Raw genomic sequence first — 12894 nt, 5'->3', positions numbered from 1 at the left:
GTCAGCCAAAAGGATTATTAAAGCCCTCTAGATCTAATATGTCAATGTTTTTCAATATACTAGCCATTTCATAGAATCATACAGTTGGAAGAGACCACAGGGGCCATCCAGCCCAACCCCCTGCCAAGCAGCAAACACCATCAAAGCATTCCTGACATATGGCTGTCAAGCCTCTGCTTAAAGACCTCCAAAGAAGGAGACTCCACCACACTCCTTGGCAGCAAATTCCACTGCCGAACAGCTCTTACTCTCAGGAAGTTCTTCCTAATGTTTAGATGGAATCTTCTTTCTTGTAGTTTGAATCCATTGCTCTGTGTCCACTTCTCTGGAGCAGCAGAAAACAACCTTTCTCTCTCCTCTATATGACATCCTTATATATTTGAACATGGCTATCACCCCTTAACCTTCTCTTCTCCAGGCTAAACATACCCAGCTCCCTAAGCCATTCCTCAAAAGGCATTGTTCCCAGGCCTTTGACCATTTTGGTTGCCCTCTTCTGTTTTTTTTTTAATTCATCTTTATTCATTTTTCACACACACAAAAAACACCATACAGAAATACAAAATTTAAAAAAGGAAAAGAAAAAAAGAGAGAGGGGAAAAAAGACAAAGAAGAAAAAAAACACATATGAAGACAAAAAAAAATACATAAAAAACCAAAAAATTTATAATATTCATTATCACATTATCGTATCATTTCGACTCCCCCGGTTCCCCCCCCATTGGTTCCCCATTTCAAAATCCTTATAGAACAGTTTTCACATGATACCAATTATTTTCCCATTAATTAAAATTACCTCTCTAATTATATCCTTTCACTTTTATCTAATTCACTCAATTCTTATATACATACATTCTAATTAATTACTTCCCCAACTTAAATTTTCATCAGAAAATAATTCTCTTTTAATACTCATTCTTCCCTCCTTCCCCCGGACCCAGATAATCCAGAAAAACCAGCAAATTCCATAATTCATACCAGTGTCGGACTTTCTCCATTAATCCAGCCTTTAACCACATACATAACTTTTTTAACCCACCCCCACCCTCACTGCAACCTTCCCACAATATTTTGTGAGTTCAGCATGTTGTTTCCCCATTTTTCTTGTTGCTTCCCAGCACCCTCCTCCCATCCCAGTTTGCCAGTGGCTTCCCCGCACTCCCTCTCTCACTGGGAGTGCAAGGGTCCTCCCTGGTTCCCGATTGAGGGGTTCTTTAATCAAGTCCTGAATCAGCCCCACACCTCTCACATGTGGGACATTTTGCCACCCTTCTTCCTCCTCTTCTTTGTAGCTTTTAAGTTTTTCTTGAATGTCCTTATTGTCTATCATTTGTAATTCCTCCTGTATTGTCTCAGAGCTGATCTGTCCTCTTTCCTCGTCTTTTTCTTTATCATCACCTGGCACGTCCAATCTTTTTTTAATTTGACTCCATTGCATATTGTTCTTGTTCAGTTCATCTTTAATATACAAAAGTTCCAGAAAGATCTTTTGGTAATAGAAATCCTGTGATGGTGTTGGAACTTCCATCGTATTTGGTCTTAAATCCCGTGGGAAACAGCAGATAATAAAACCGGATGTGGCAGGAATCAAATTACACTGTAGAATCCATTTTGAGTCCCGGTCCTGGCTATTCCATTAATCCAAGTAAACCATGTCATCTCATCGTAATATCAACAAAATTGTAAGTCCATTCACTGATCTCTCCAGAAACCAAGGTCCGGTTTCCTGGAGGGTTTCAAAGTCTTATTTCTGACGATTTAGTTGTTCCACTCCCTTCCCTTGTCAGAGAACAAGTTACTGTAATTTAAAGTGCCCAATGTGGGAGACCGACTTCCGTTTGTTTTTTTAAAAAATCTCCCACCATGTCCATCGTTAATAAAAAATTTTGCCGCTTAGAATTTTTACTCACTTGGAGTTCTTTTTCCAATCCTTTAATTCACGGAAGGCATCCACTGCTAGCTGCCTGAGGGATCAGGGCTTCGTTTCGGAAGGTGGTGAAGACGCCCAAAATGGCTCCCGCAACTACCACTCCGCTAACTCTCGAGAGCTCTACGGCTTCTCGGGTAGCGGAGGAGTCGCGTTAAGGAGCTCTGCCGGGCCAAAACGCCCCCGGGAAGCTCAACCCGGGGTTTCTGGGGGTCCGCGCGCCCTCGCGGAATCCCCCCCCTCCGCGAAAGCCAGAAGCCTCAGAGCTCAAGGCTTCTGCGCCCTCTCGGCAGCGCAGCAGACCGGAAGTCCTTGGTTGCCCTCTTCTGGACACGTTCCAGCTTGTCAGTATCCTTCTTGAACTGTGGTGCCCAGAACTGGACACAGTACTCCAGGTGAGGTCTGACCAGAGTGGTACTATTACTTCCCTTGATCTAGATGATATACTCATTTTGCGACAGGGAATTTCATTAATGTGAACAGTTTCTGAGCTCTGGGAGCAGTACTGCACCTAAGATTTCAGATTAGAACTGCCACTGCTGGAACAAAAGGAGGACCTTTTTCTGCCTCCCCACTTCCAGCTACTCTCTGAGGACTGGAGAAGGGACCCTCATAAGACTATTAGGGGGGTGGGCAGGGGAAGTATGGCTTTGTTTTTTGTAGTCTTCAGATGAGGACTAGACGGTTGTTGTTGTTGTTGTTTTATACCCAGCCTTTTTCCCCTGGCAGGGACTCCAGGTGTCTGACAGATACAATAACAGCTAAATCATAGAAAAAATAATACTTTACACACACACACACACACACACACACACACACACACACGTTGGCATCTGTCTGTCTTGAAAGACAATGGGAGTGAAATCAAACCAGAGTGTTAGCAAAACCACAGTGATCTCCCCAGGGTCCAAGCCCTGGCAGTGTGTCTGGAGGTTCTGGGGTGCTCAGAGGGTAATACTTCCCTCTTGGCCTCACTGATGTGGTTCAAAGGAAAGCAGAGCAAGACGTTGGGCACCAGCTTGACTGCAGGAGTTGCCAGAAGAGGAGTACAAGGTGCCATACAGGTGTCTTAGGGAATCCACTCTGGATTTGTGTAGCCTTTTCTTCTCCTGAAGATATCCTACAAGGCAGCAGAGGTTTAGGATCAGAGTTGTCCTTCTCCTAGATGGGCTACCTTCTCAAGTGGATGAGCCCCATCTGCCCCTCACTTCCCTCTACAGCACATGCAGAAACCGCCTTCTTGGACATTAGACCCACTCTTGGGTCCAATTCAATCCGTTCAATCTGCTAGAGCCTGTCTTTGCATGCAGGGGAAGTCTCTAAGTCACTGAGGGTTTGAGACCCATCGGCTACCCTCCCTGGTTTAGCCAGCCAGTTGAGCCACAGGTGAGAGTTGGCTTCAGGATGGGGATCAAAGGTGGACTAATTACCCCAGAAGGAGCACAGCATGTCCCCCACCAGAGGTATTACTCATATTTAATGTATTAAAATTACAGAATAAAAACTACATGGCGCCGTCCCTTTCATTTAAAACCTCAGTTCCCCAAAACCTGTTGGAACAACACCAAGCTTGCATGTTGAGCACACTGCTTTATGGAAGCAAGTCGTGGGCAACTTACAACCACCATGAGCAATGCCTCAATGCCTTCCACATGTACTGCGTCAGGAAGATTTGGGGCATCACATGGAAGTGTGGGAATGTTAGGGATGTGGATTAGGATATATTATTAGATAGATCCTATCCAAGCTTGTGTTAACAAGCTTCCAATATCAGCAGAGTGACATTCCCCTTTTGTGCGCAGCAAAGCGAATGCGTTCAGGTTTGCTAAAACCTGTACAATAATATTATACTTTATCCTATATAATAAAGTCCCTGTGTCTCTGCATCCAGATTCCGTGTGTCCCATTTTCTGCGCTACTGAGCATGTGCCCCACGAACAAAGGGATTCGACGCAGAGACTGGACGCACACAGAGCGGGGGGCGACGGGATGCGGTTCTCTCTCCCTCAATGGCTCCCCCTCCAAACTGCCGTTCCGCGCCTCGCCTCCCGATTAATGGCGCGAGGGGAAGGGACTGTGAGGGATTGAGACGCGAGCGTGCGTTCCCCGCCGCCGCCGTTCCCCACCCCACCCCATCGCCGCATCCCAACCCCTCCCCCCAGAGCTGGCGGGCTCAGCTCTGGGTGGGTTGGGAAAGGCGAGGAGAAGGAGGCTGCTTTCCCCCCTTTTTTCCTCTCCTACGCTCCCCCCCGACAACCAGCAGCAAGCGGGCATCACGCACACACACGCTCTCTCTCCCCCCCCACCCCTCTGCCTACCGTTTCCCTCGCGGTGCAGGGTCAGAGGCAGACAGAAGCGGGGACAGCGCATGGGGGGGGGGAGGAAGAGCAGCCCGGGGGGAGGAGATATTTGGCAGGGAGCAGGGAAGGAGGGGCGGGTGGCAGCCGCCCGCCGCCCGCCCCTCTTTCCCTGCTCTGTGAAGCATCTCCTCTGCTACCCAGTGCCTCCGCTGCGTTCAGCAATAAGCCGGTGGCAGCGGAGGGATGCTGCTCATTCTTCCCCGCTAACCCTTCGCAAAAGCAGGCTCGAGCCCAGGGGGAGGGCAGGAAGGAAAGAGGGCCCTGGCCACCCCTACCTTCCCCCCTCCCCTGCCTAGGCATGGACCGCAGCAGCGGAGGAGGAGGCGGAGCAGCGACAGAGGAGCAGCGCCGGTGGCAGCCCAGGAGAGTCCCGGCACGTGTGGGTGGAGAAAAGAAGGGAGGGGGAGAGAGGGGGGAATGGGCGGGGGGGATTGCATGTTCTAGCACCCGTTAATTTAACGGGCTTCAAGATACTAGTACTTCAATATTACACTTCCTGGCAAAGTCCCCTTTGTCCCTCTTAAAAGAAATACACAACACAGTGTTTATAAAATAAGATAGAGTTTACTTACAGTTTCATCCTGAGTTAACAGCATAATCTCAGAAAGGCAGGCTTACTTAGAAAAGTTACAAATATATACATGTGGAGACTACTTAGTAAGGTAAGGCTCCATTTGGTCTCACTCTTGGCTGCAGGCCAAGAGTGAGAACCATCCTAGCTGTAGATTCTCTGGAGATGTGTTCCCATCGGAGAAGAAAAGGCTAAGAGAGAGAATGGCTGCTGGCTAGGGGCTTTTGTTCCAGCTAAACCATCTCATTTGCATGTCTGGGGGAACAGGAACTTAGTCAGGTGTTCCCTCCAGGTGAGTTCTTGGTAGTGGACACTCTAGGAACTGTTGTGACTTGTCTGCCCCAGTGTTCCATCCCACAGGAAGGACAGAGTTTGAAACAAAGATCTGCTCTCTGAAGCCCACATTCCCAGCATGTTTGCACTCCTGTCTCAGCAATGTCTACACTGGCTTGGTCATGTTCACAGAAGGGAAGGTGGCAGGATCCCAAAAGATATGCTTTTTGTGGAGCTGGCTTCAGACACCAGGCCTATTGGCAGACCAACTCTGTGTTATAAAAATGTCTGCAAATGTGACACAAAGGCTGGCAACATTAACCCTGCCATTTGGGAATTCCTTGCAGATGACCACAGTGTCTGGAAACAGTCTGGTTGTGCATCCACAGCAGTGACCAGAGGAAAAATGACCGCTGGGAGGAGTGCTGAGAGATGAAATGCCATGGTGCATCTGTAACAGCATGATAGGGGTCTCCTAACACTTCTTAGCACCCTTAATAGACTACAGTTCCCAGAATTATTTGGGGAAAGCCATGACTATTTAAAGTGGTATAATACTACTTTAAGCGTAGTTTGAGGATGGGGCCTCAGAGGGCCAGGGATTGAATACCCAGCCAGATGGGTGGGGTATAAATTATATACCGTTATTATTATTATTATTATTTTATTTTTATTATTCCTTTTGCACACAGAGCATGCCGTTCTAATGCTGAACCTTTCCCTTGTGAGTAGGGACAGGGTTAAAAAGCAGGATAGAAATCCCAAATGCATAGCATAAGCAGTTGGTCACAGGGTGGGACTGGCGTTTCAGAGCTTCTCCTGACTTCTATTCTTGCCTTCTGCGTGGGCTGGACCTGGCTGGGTCCAAACCCAGGAATCCCAGGTCCTAATCTTGGCTACCGGTGGGCAGTGAGGTTAGAGAGAAGAAAACAGCCCTGTGGAGTGTCAAATGAACCCATTCCACTTTGATGGAGGGATGGGGGAGCAGCTGTCCTTGGGGAAACAGAGTGAAACAGTCTGTGAGTGTGTTTATTGTATGGGGGCGATCCACTTTCCCCTTTCCTGAATGCTCCATTATTCCTGGAAACTGTTGCCCAGGATTGGTGGGGGGGGGGGTGAAGAGCCAGAGTTTTGGCTAAGTGGGACAACTAGGCTGGGCTGAGAGCCAGGCCTTGGTTGGAACCACATGCCTCTCTCACCCTCAGAGGGGGGGGGGGGAAGAGGCAGAGAGCCTGCCTATGCTCCTGCGTATGTGTGCGTGTGCGTGCGAAGGTCAGAGTTGCAACAGAGAGGCTGAGACAAGGGAAGTACGGGGGCTGGGATTCGGAGATGGGGTGATGCACCAGAGGATGGCCTCACTTTGGGAATGGGGCCAGGGATGCCAAATATGGGATAATGGCACAGAGGGGAAGATAATCAGTGGTGTGTGTGTGTGTGTGTGTGTGTGTGTGTGTGTGTGTGTTTCTGCTTGTGTGGGCTCCTCTCTGGTCTTCTTGCTTGGGTCAGGGAGATGGGATGTTGTGACACAGCAACCCAAGTTTTGTCAAAGCAGATTCATTCCCTCACTACCTTTTCTCTGGAATCCTGGCTGCCCCAGCTGTGAACCTTCTGCCTGCTGGAAGGCTGCCCATCTCCCCCTTCCCCGCCCCAAATTCCTTCTCCAGTCAATACTGCACTTGAGAGAAGAGGCCAGCAGGCACCACCAACAGACTGGCACCGAGCATCACCACCCTGAAAGGAGCAGGGATGATGGACGGAGGCATGGCAGAGAGCATGGCAGTAGCCAGGAACCTCTCACAATACTTGGCACCGCACTGTTTTAAGCAGATTTATTGCACTTTAACAGTCATGGCTCCCCCCCCCTGCCCCTCACCAAAGAATACTGGGAAGTGTCATTTACCCCTTACTCAGCTACAATTCCCAGCACCCTTAGCAAACTACTGTTCCCATGAGTCTTTGTGGGAAAGCCACATGCACTAAATGTGGGGTGTGCCTCTGAGCTCCTGCCCCTTTGGCTCCCACCACCATTGGCCTTTGATCTGCAGCTCTCATGCCTTTCCTCTGCACTTTCCAGGCAGGGTCCGTGTTTTAAAGCTCCGTGTCCAAGCGCTTTTCCTTTTCTCTAGAGCTTTCCCCACAAAAACCTTCTCATTCAAGCTCAATTGGAGCAATGAGCAATAAGCTTAAAACCCAAATTGGTGTCTGCTCCAATTAAGTGGTTTTTTGTTGGGCAAGCTCCAGGACAAAAACAAAACAAAACAAAAAAACAACCATGCTTGGATACAGAGCTTATAAGTGGGGCAAGAGGTAAGTGTGGATAAGCCCTCTGTGGCTCTCATTGAGCATCAACGTGGCGGATGGAGCTGGGACTTCCTTACACAGGGCAGGTAATATGGCCAGGGAGTAGTAGTAGAAGAAGAGTTTGGATTTGATATCCCGCTTTATCACTACCGGAAGGAGTCTCAAAGCGGCTAACATTCTCCTTTCCCTTCCTCTCCCACAACAAACACTCTGTGAGGTGAGTGAGGCTGAGAGACTTTGGAGAAGTGTGACTAGCCCAAGGTCACCCAGCAGCTGCATGTGGAGGAGTGGGGAATTGAACCCAGTTCCGCAGATTACAAGACTACTGCTCTTAACCACTACACCACACTGGCTGTAGTGTGAGTAGCAGGGCAGGGCAGGAGCAGGGGAAATGATTTGCCAAGTGCCACACAGTATTGTCATAGCTGAGTGGCAGAGCATCTGCCTTGTGTGCAGAAGGGCCTGGGTTCAAGCCATGGCATCCCCAGGCAGGGTTGGGAATGTCTGGAAGCCTTGAGGTCTGCTGCCAGTCAGTGTAGGCAGTACTGAGCTAAATGGACAAGGGACCTGATGCAGTCAGAGGCAGCTTCCTCTGCTCCCTTGACTTTATTCATTGCCTGCATGGGTTCACTGAGCACACAAATGAGATCCTGCTTGCGCTCCTCTGGGTGCTGCATGTGGTGCCACAAATCTAACCATGTGCAGAGAGGCTGCATCCTGCCCAGCTGTGCACAAATTTGATGGTATAACAAAAAAAAGTAACCTCCTCTGTTTTCTAGAGATGCTGCCATACATCATGAACAGGATTGGAGCTGTGAGTAACAGAGATAATTAGTCGAAACAAAAAATAAAAAAAAATCCTTCCAGTTGCACCTAAGAGACCAACAAAGTTTGTCATAGGGATGAGCTTTCGTGTGCGTGTGCATGTACACGAAAGCTCACACCTATGACAAACTTAGTAGGTCTCTAAGGTGCTACTGGAAGGATTTTTTTTTTATTTTTTGTTTTGACTACGTCAGACCAACACCGCTCCTACCTGTAACAAGAGATAATTAGGTTATAATATAGTGGTTCCGATTTAATAGATAGAAGATAAGGTGCAGCAGAAGGGAAGAAACAACAACTCCATGGAAACAGGGTGAGAATGGATCTAGCAGAACGGATCTGAATCCGCAGCCCTTTAACACAACGGAGGCCCATTCCTCTTTTAGCAGTGTGATTTAGGTGGGGAAAAGTTGTTGGAGAAATGAGTAGGAGTCAAGGATCCTTGCAGATCTACTGCAAAAGCAAACCTAGAGACTATTCCCTGAACAATCAATAGATACAAAAGAGTAAATAAAGCCAAGGAACTAAATGAACACAATTCTTTCTTATAACATAGATACAGTGGGATTTGAAAACTTTACAAAGAATGATTCGGACACTGTGTATCATCACATCAATGTATTCTAGATACAGCTAGATATTTTAAAATACACTGATGTGATATTATGCACACAGCTTTTCAGTGTTGTGAAGTCACATGCAATGGTTGGTCATTATTGCATATTCCGTAAGTCAGAGGTTTATTGTAAACTTTTCAAATCCTTCCATATCTATGTTATTAAAAATGGTTGATTTATGTTTTTGCACCTTTTAGATTTATTCCAGGCACAGAGATTTCCCAAAAGATCTCAGTCTTCCGCCTTCTGTACAATTCAAGCACATGCACTCAGTGAAAATACTGAGGCTGATTTTAAGCCCCAAACAATCCCCGAAAACAAAACAGCACAGCGGGCTTTGATGCAGAAACCCTGGCAACTAGCCTGGACATTTAGAAAACAAAAACTTTGCTGGGCTAGTTTTGTTCTGGTCAGCCAGCACCCCTTGCTGGTCTGGATGCAACCAGAGAATGTTTCTGTTCCTTATTTTGAGTCCTGCAGCGGAGAACGTATCTTCCTTCCACTGCACTCTGAGGTGTTAGAAACTGTGTCTGGTTTTCTGGCTCCTAAGCTGAAGCAATGCCAAGTAGACATTTGGCACCGGCTGGTTTCTAGGCCAAAGCTGAGGGCTGGAAGAAGGTGCAGTAGGACTGCAGAAGGGAGAGTCATGCACACCATTGCTCTGAATGGGAACGAGCCCCAGTATGGGAAAAGGGAAGCTTTGGCAGAAGGGGCTGCTGGTAGGCACTGCTGGCTGAGATCACACCTTCTCTCTCTCTCTCTCTCTCTCTCTCTCTCTCTCTCATCTCACCTCCCACAGTGCTTCCAACCTCTAGAGTTGCCTCAAGCAATTACCACAAGAAATGGATTATATATGTCCGTGTCTTGTAGGGCTTCCTGTCTAGCTATGATGGCCAGTGGGAACCAGCATGGGGAATTCAGCTCTGTTGCAGCAGAGAGCTTGTGAAACTCAAGCTCAGGTGAAGTTTCGCGTTAAATGCATAGTTTGGCTGTGCCTGTTTTTTGTTTGTTGGTTTGGTTTTTTGTGAATAGCATCCCCAAGGTGCTTCCAGGCAACCTGTTTCATGAATTGTTTCCTGATTTGTTTGCAGGGAGTTTGGGGGGCTGTTGTGGCTAGCAAGGGTTATCCCACACTTTCCGGTGCATTTTCCATTAGTTTTCCTCATGGGATAGAAAAAAGTAAGGTCTGATCTTTCAGAGAAGCTGGTTTGTTGAGCAGGAATTCCAAGCCAGCTTTAATTGTGCAACCTTCAGTTTGTGGGGAAAGAGTTGAATCCTACCTGAACATAGTGATGGTCTGAGGAGCACCTTCAGTATCGGTGTTATGGGTCAAGACTGGGACTGTGGAGAGAAGGGAAGTTTTTTATTGACCTTTTACCCTATGACTAGGGAATATAGGGTTCTGCCTGGTACCAGGTCAGACAACCAGTCCTTCCTGCTCAGCACTGTCTAATCCAACTGGCAATGCCTTTCCAGGGTTTGAGCCTGAGGCAGCAATCTTTCCCCAGCCCTACCTGGAAATGCCAGGAATTGAACCTGGAACCTTCCACATGTAGAACGGATGCTCCACCACTGAGCTATATCATAGAATCACAGAGTTGGAAGAGACCACAAGGGCCATCCAGTCCAACTCCCTGCTAAGCAGGAAACACCATCAAAGCATTCCTGACAGATGGCTGTCAAGCCTCCGCTTAAAGACCTCCAAAGAAGGAGACTCCACCACACTCTTTGGCAGCAAATTCCACTGTCAAACAGCTCTTACTGTCAGGAAGTTCTTCCTAATGTTTAGGTGGAATCTTCTTTCTTGTAGTTTGAATCCATTGCTCCTTGTCCGTTTCTCCGGAGCAGCAGAAAACAACCTTTCTCCCTCCTCTATATGACATCCTTTTATATATTTGAACATGGCTATCATATCACCCCTTAACCTTCTCTTCTCCAGGTATATGGCCCTATGCTGTCCAGGGGTCCTGGATACCCCACTCCCCAAGCAGCTATTTGCATCAAGAGAGAAGCCGCCATTGCCTCCTGACGCAAATAGCAGCCCCCGTGGGTTGGCAAGGCTGGCTTTCATTTGAGCTGTGGCATGTTGGAAAAGATTAAAGACCATAGACTCATACTGTGGTCTGGCTTCAGATTCCCCCACAGTTGCTATTAAAAGATAAGAACAAAACACCTCCCAAAGGACACACCAGGTGCAACTCTACACAATGTCTCCTTAGAAGTAAGTTCAATGGATTTGGGGGGGGGTGTTCATGTGTACAGGTGGGATTGCCTCTCTGCACTACTGTTCTCACCCACCTGCTTCCCAGGATGTTCACCCACTGGTCTTCCTCTCTTGATTTGCACTTCAGCTCCTGAAACTCCTCCTTACCTTTGGGGTCCCATTCCTAAGATGAGCCGCCATTTCCCCATTTCCCCAGTTTGTGATAGATGGCTGAGGGCAGTGTCTTCTTTGCTCATTGTAACTAGAAAAAAAGAAGAGAACAGGGCCTGAATGGTGCTGGAAGGACAGTTGGATATGATTAATAGCCAATATTTGGTAGGATTGTGCCTATCTACCAGACTGCTGGCACCACAGATGCAGGTGGTGCTATGTTTTAAACCACTGTGCCTTTTGGGCTTGCCAATCAGAAGGTTGGCAGTTCGAATCCCCACAACGGGGTGAGCTCCTGTTACTCTGTCCCAGCTCCTGCCAACCTAGCAGTTCAAAAGCATGCTGTGGCGGGAAGGTAAATGGTGTTTCCGTGCGCTCTGGTTTCTGTCAAGGTATCCCAGTGCGCCAGAAGCGGTTTAGTCCTGCTGGCCACATGACTGTCTGTGGACAAACGTCAGCTCCCTCGGCCTGAAAGCGAGATGAGCGCCGCAACCCCATAGTCGCTTTTGACTGGAATTAACAGTCCAGGGGTCCTTTAGCTTTAGCTTTTTAACCACAGAGAGATGCTCATTCTGTCCAAAGGGCTGGTGGGTTCTTAGAATAGCAACCACCCTTGGGTCATCTTATTTTTTAACATAGCTTATATTTTAGCGTGCTTAAGTCAATGTCTGGCACCCCAGAATTAGAAGGGGAGTCCTGAGACCCCACTTTGCTTTACATTTGCATTGCAGCCGAGTCCCTAGATTTCCAGGAGGTGGGGAGCTATAAGCCCTGATGCCCACTGGAATATAATGATAGAATGGCAATTCATAAGAGCAGCATCACCACCTGACGCCAACAGTGTGACTCCATTGTTGGATATGATTCCTTTGACACTTGTATTTTTGTTTGGTTTTACTGTTCTCTTGGAAATAAATCTGCAATTTATCTTGCTATCAAGGTGGTGCTGACACTTTCGGGCACCAGGGCTGCAGAACTGCTGGTGCTAGAGAGGCTCAAGGGGGCTTTCATTCTTTTACTCTCAAGCCAGGGGTGTTGCCAAACAAGAAAACTACCACCAATGTATCACTGCCCTGGTGGTCAGAACAGGGAAGAGTCGTAATTGCAGCCTGTGTTGCTTCACTGTCAGCTCATCTGGATCACATCTGACTCCACCACATAGAGCATCATAGGTCCCCCTTGATTGCTTTCCAAAACTGCTAATTAACTACCTATTGTAGGATCAGTATTCTGGACCCACTGATGACAGAGATCATTACTATTATGTTAACATGTGGGTTTCAAAATTGCTGCCCTCAGAAGAATGTCTGGTCTTGATGGGAAATTCCTTGTTTCTCTGAGCAGCCTGTGATTAATCCCTCTCCATTTTTAAGAACTGGCAACTTTTCTCCACTTGGAATGTGTCCTACTTTAACCCCCAGGATAGGACTCACTTACTTTCCTTTTGCTGAGAAAAGGGGGAAAAACAAATTGATGTGCTTGATAGGAAGACAACCTTTGAAACAGAAGTAAATGAAGGGGTTCTGAACAGACAGGACATGAAACTTGCCCATAAGAGCGACCCCTTGTGAATTTGGATGATGAATATCCTCCAAATGTGTGGGCGCCCAGCTATTATTTTGTATTCAGTATTAGGATTTGACACT

At 47.5% G+C, this 12894-nt stretch overlaps 1 protein-coding gene and 1 long non-coding RNA gene across 3 annotated transcripts in view; one reads left to right on the top strand and one right to left on the bottom strand.

Annotated features, from left to right (window-relative positions):
- SYN1 (synapsin I) overlaps positions 1 to 12894 on the top strand; it is an 84004-nt gene that overhangs the window by 52325 nt on the left and 18785 nt on the right. The gene's annotated exons all lie outside the window — the stretch shown is intronic.
- Positions 495 to 5282, bottom strand: LOC148683327 (uncharacterized). The gene is made up of 2 exons (XR_015947264.1): positions 4860 to 5282; positions 495 to 3047 (listed from the first exon to the last, which is right to left on the bottom strand). It is a non-coding gene; the product is annotated as an uncharacterized LOC148683327 (long non-coding RNA).

The sequence above is a fragment of the Zootoca vivipara genome, chromosome 15, assembly GCF_965207765.1.
Source record: "Zootoca vivipara chromosome 15, rZooViv2.hap1.1, whole genome shotgun sequence".
Taxonomy (NCBI): Eukaryota; Metazoa; Chordata; class Lepidosauria; order Squamata; family Lacertidae; genus Zootoca; species Zootoca vivipara.
Note: the sequence above shows the minus strand (reverse complement) of the source record. Positions and strands in the feature narration are given on the sequence as shown.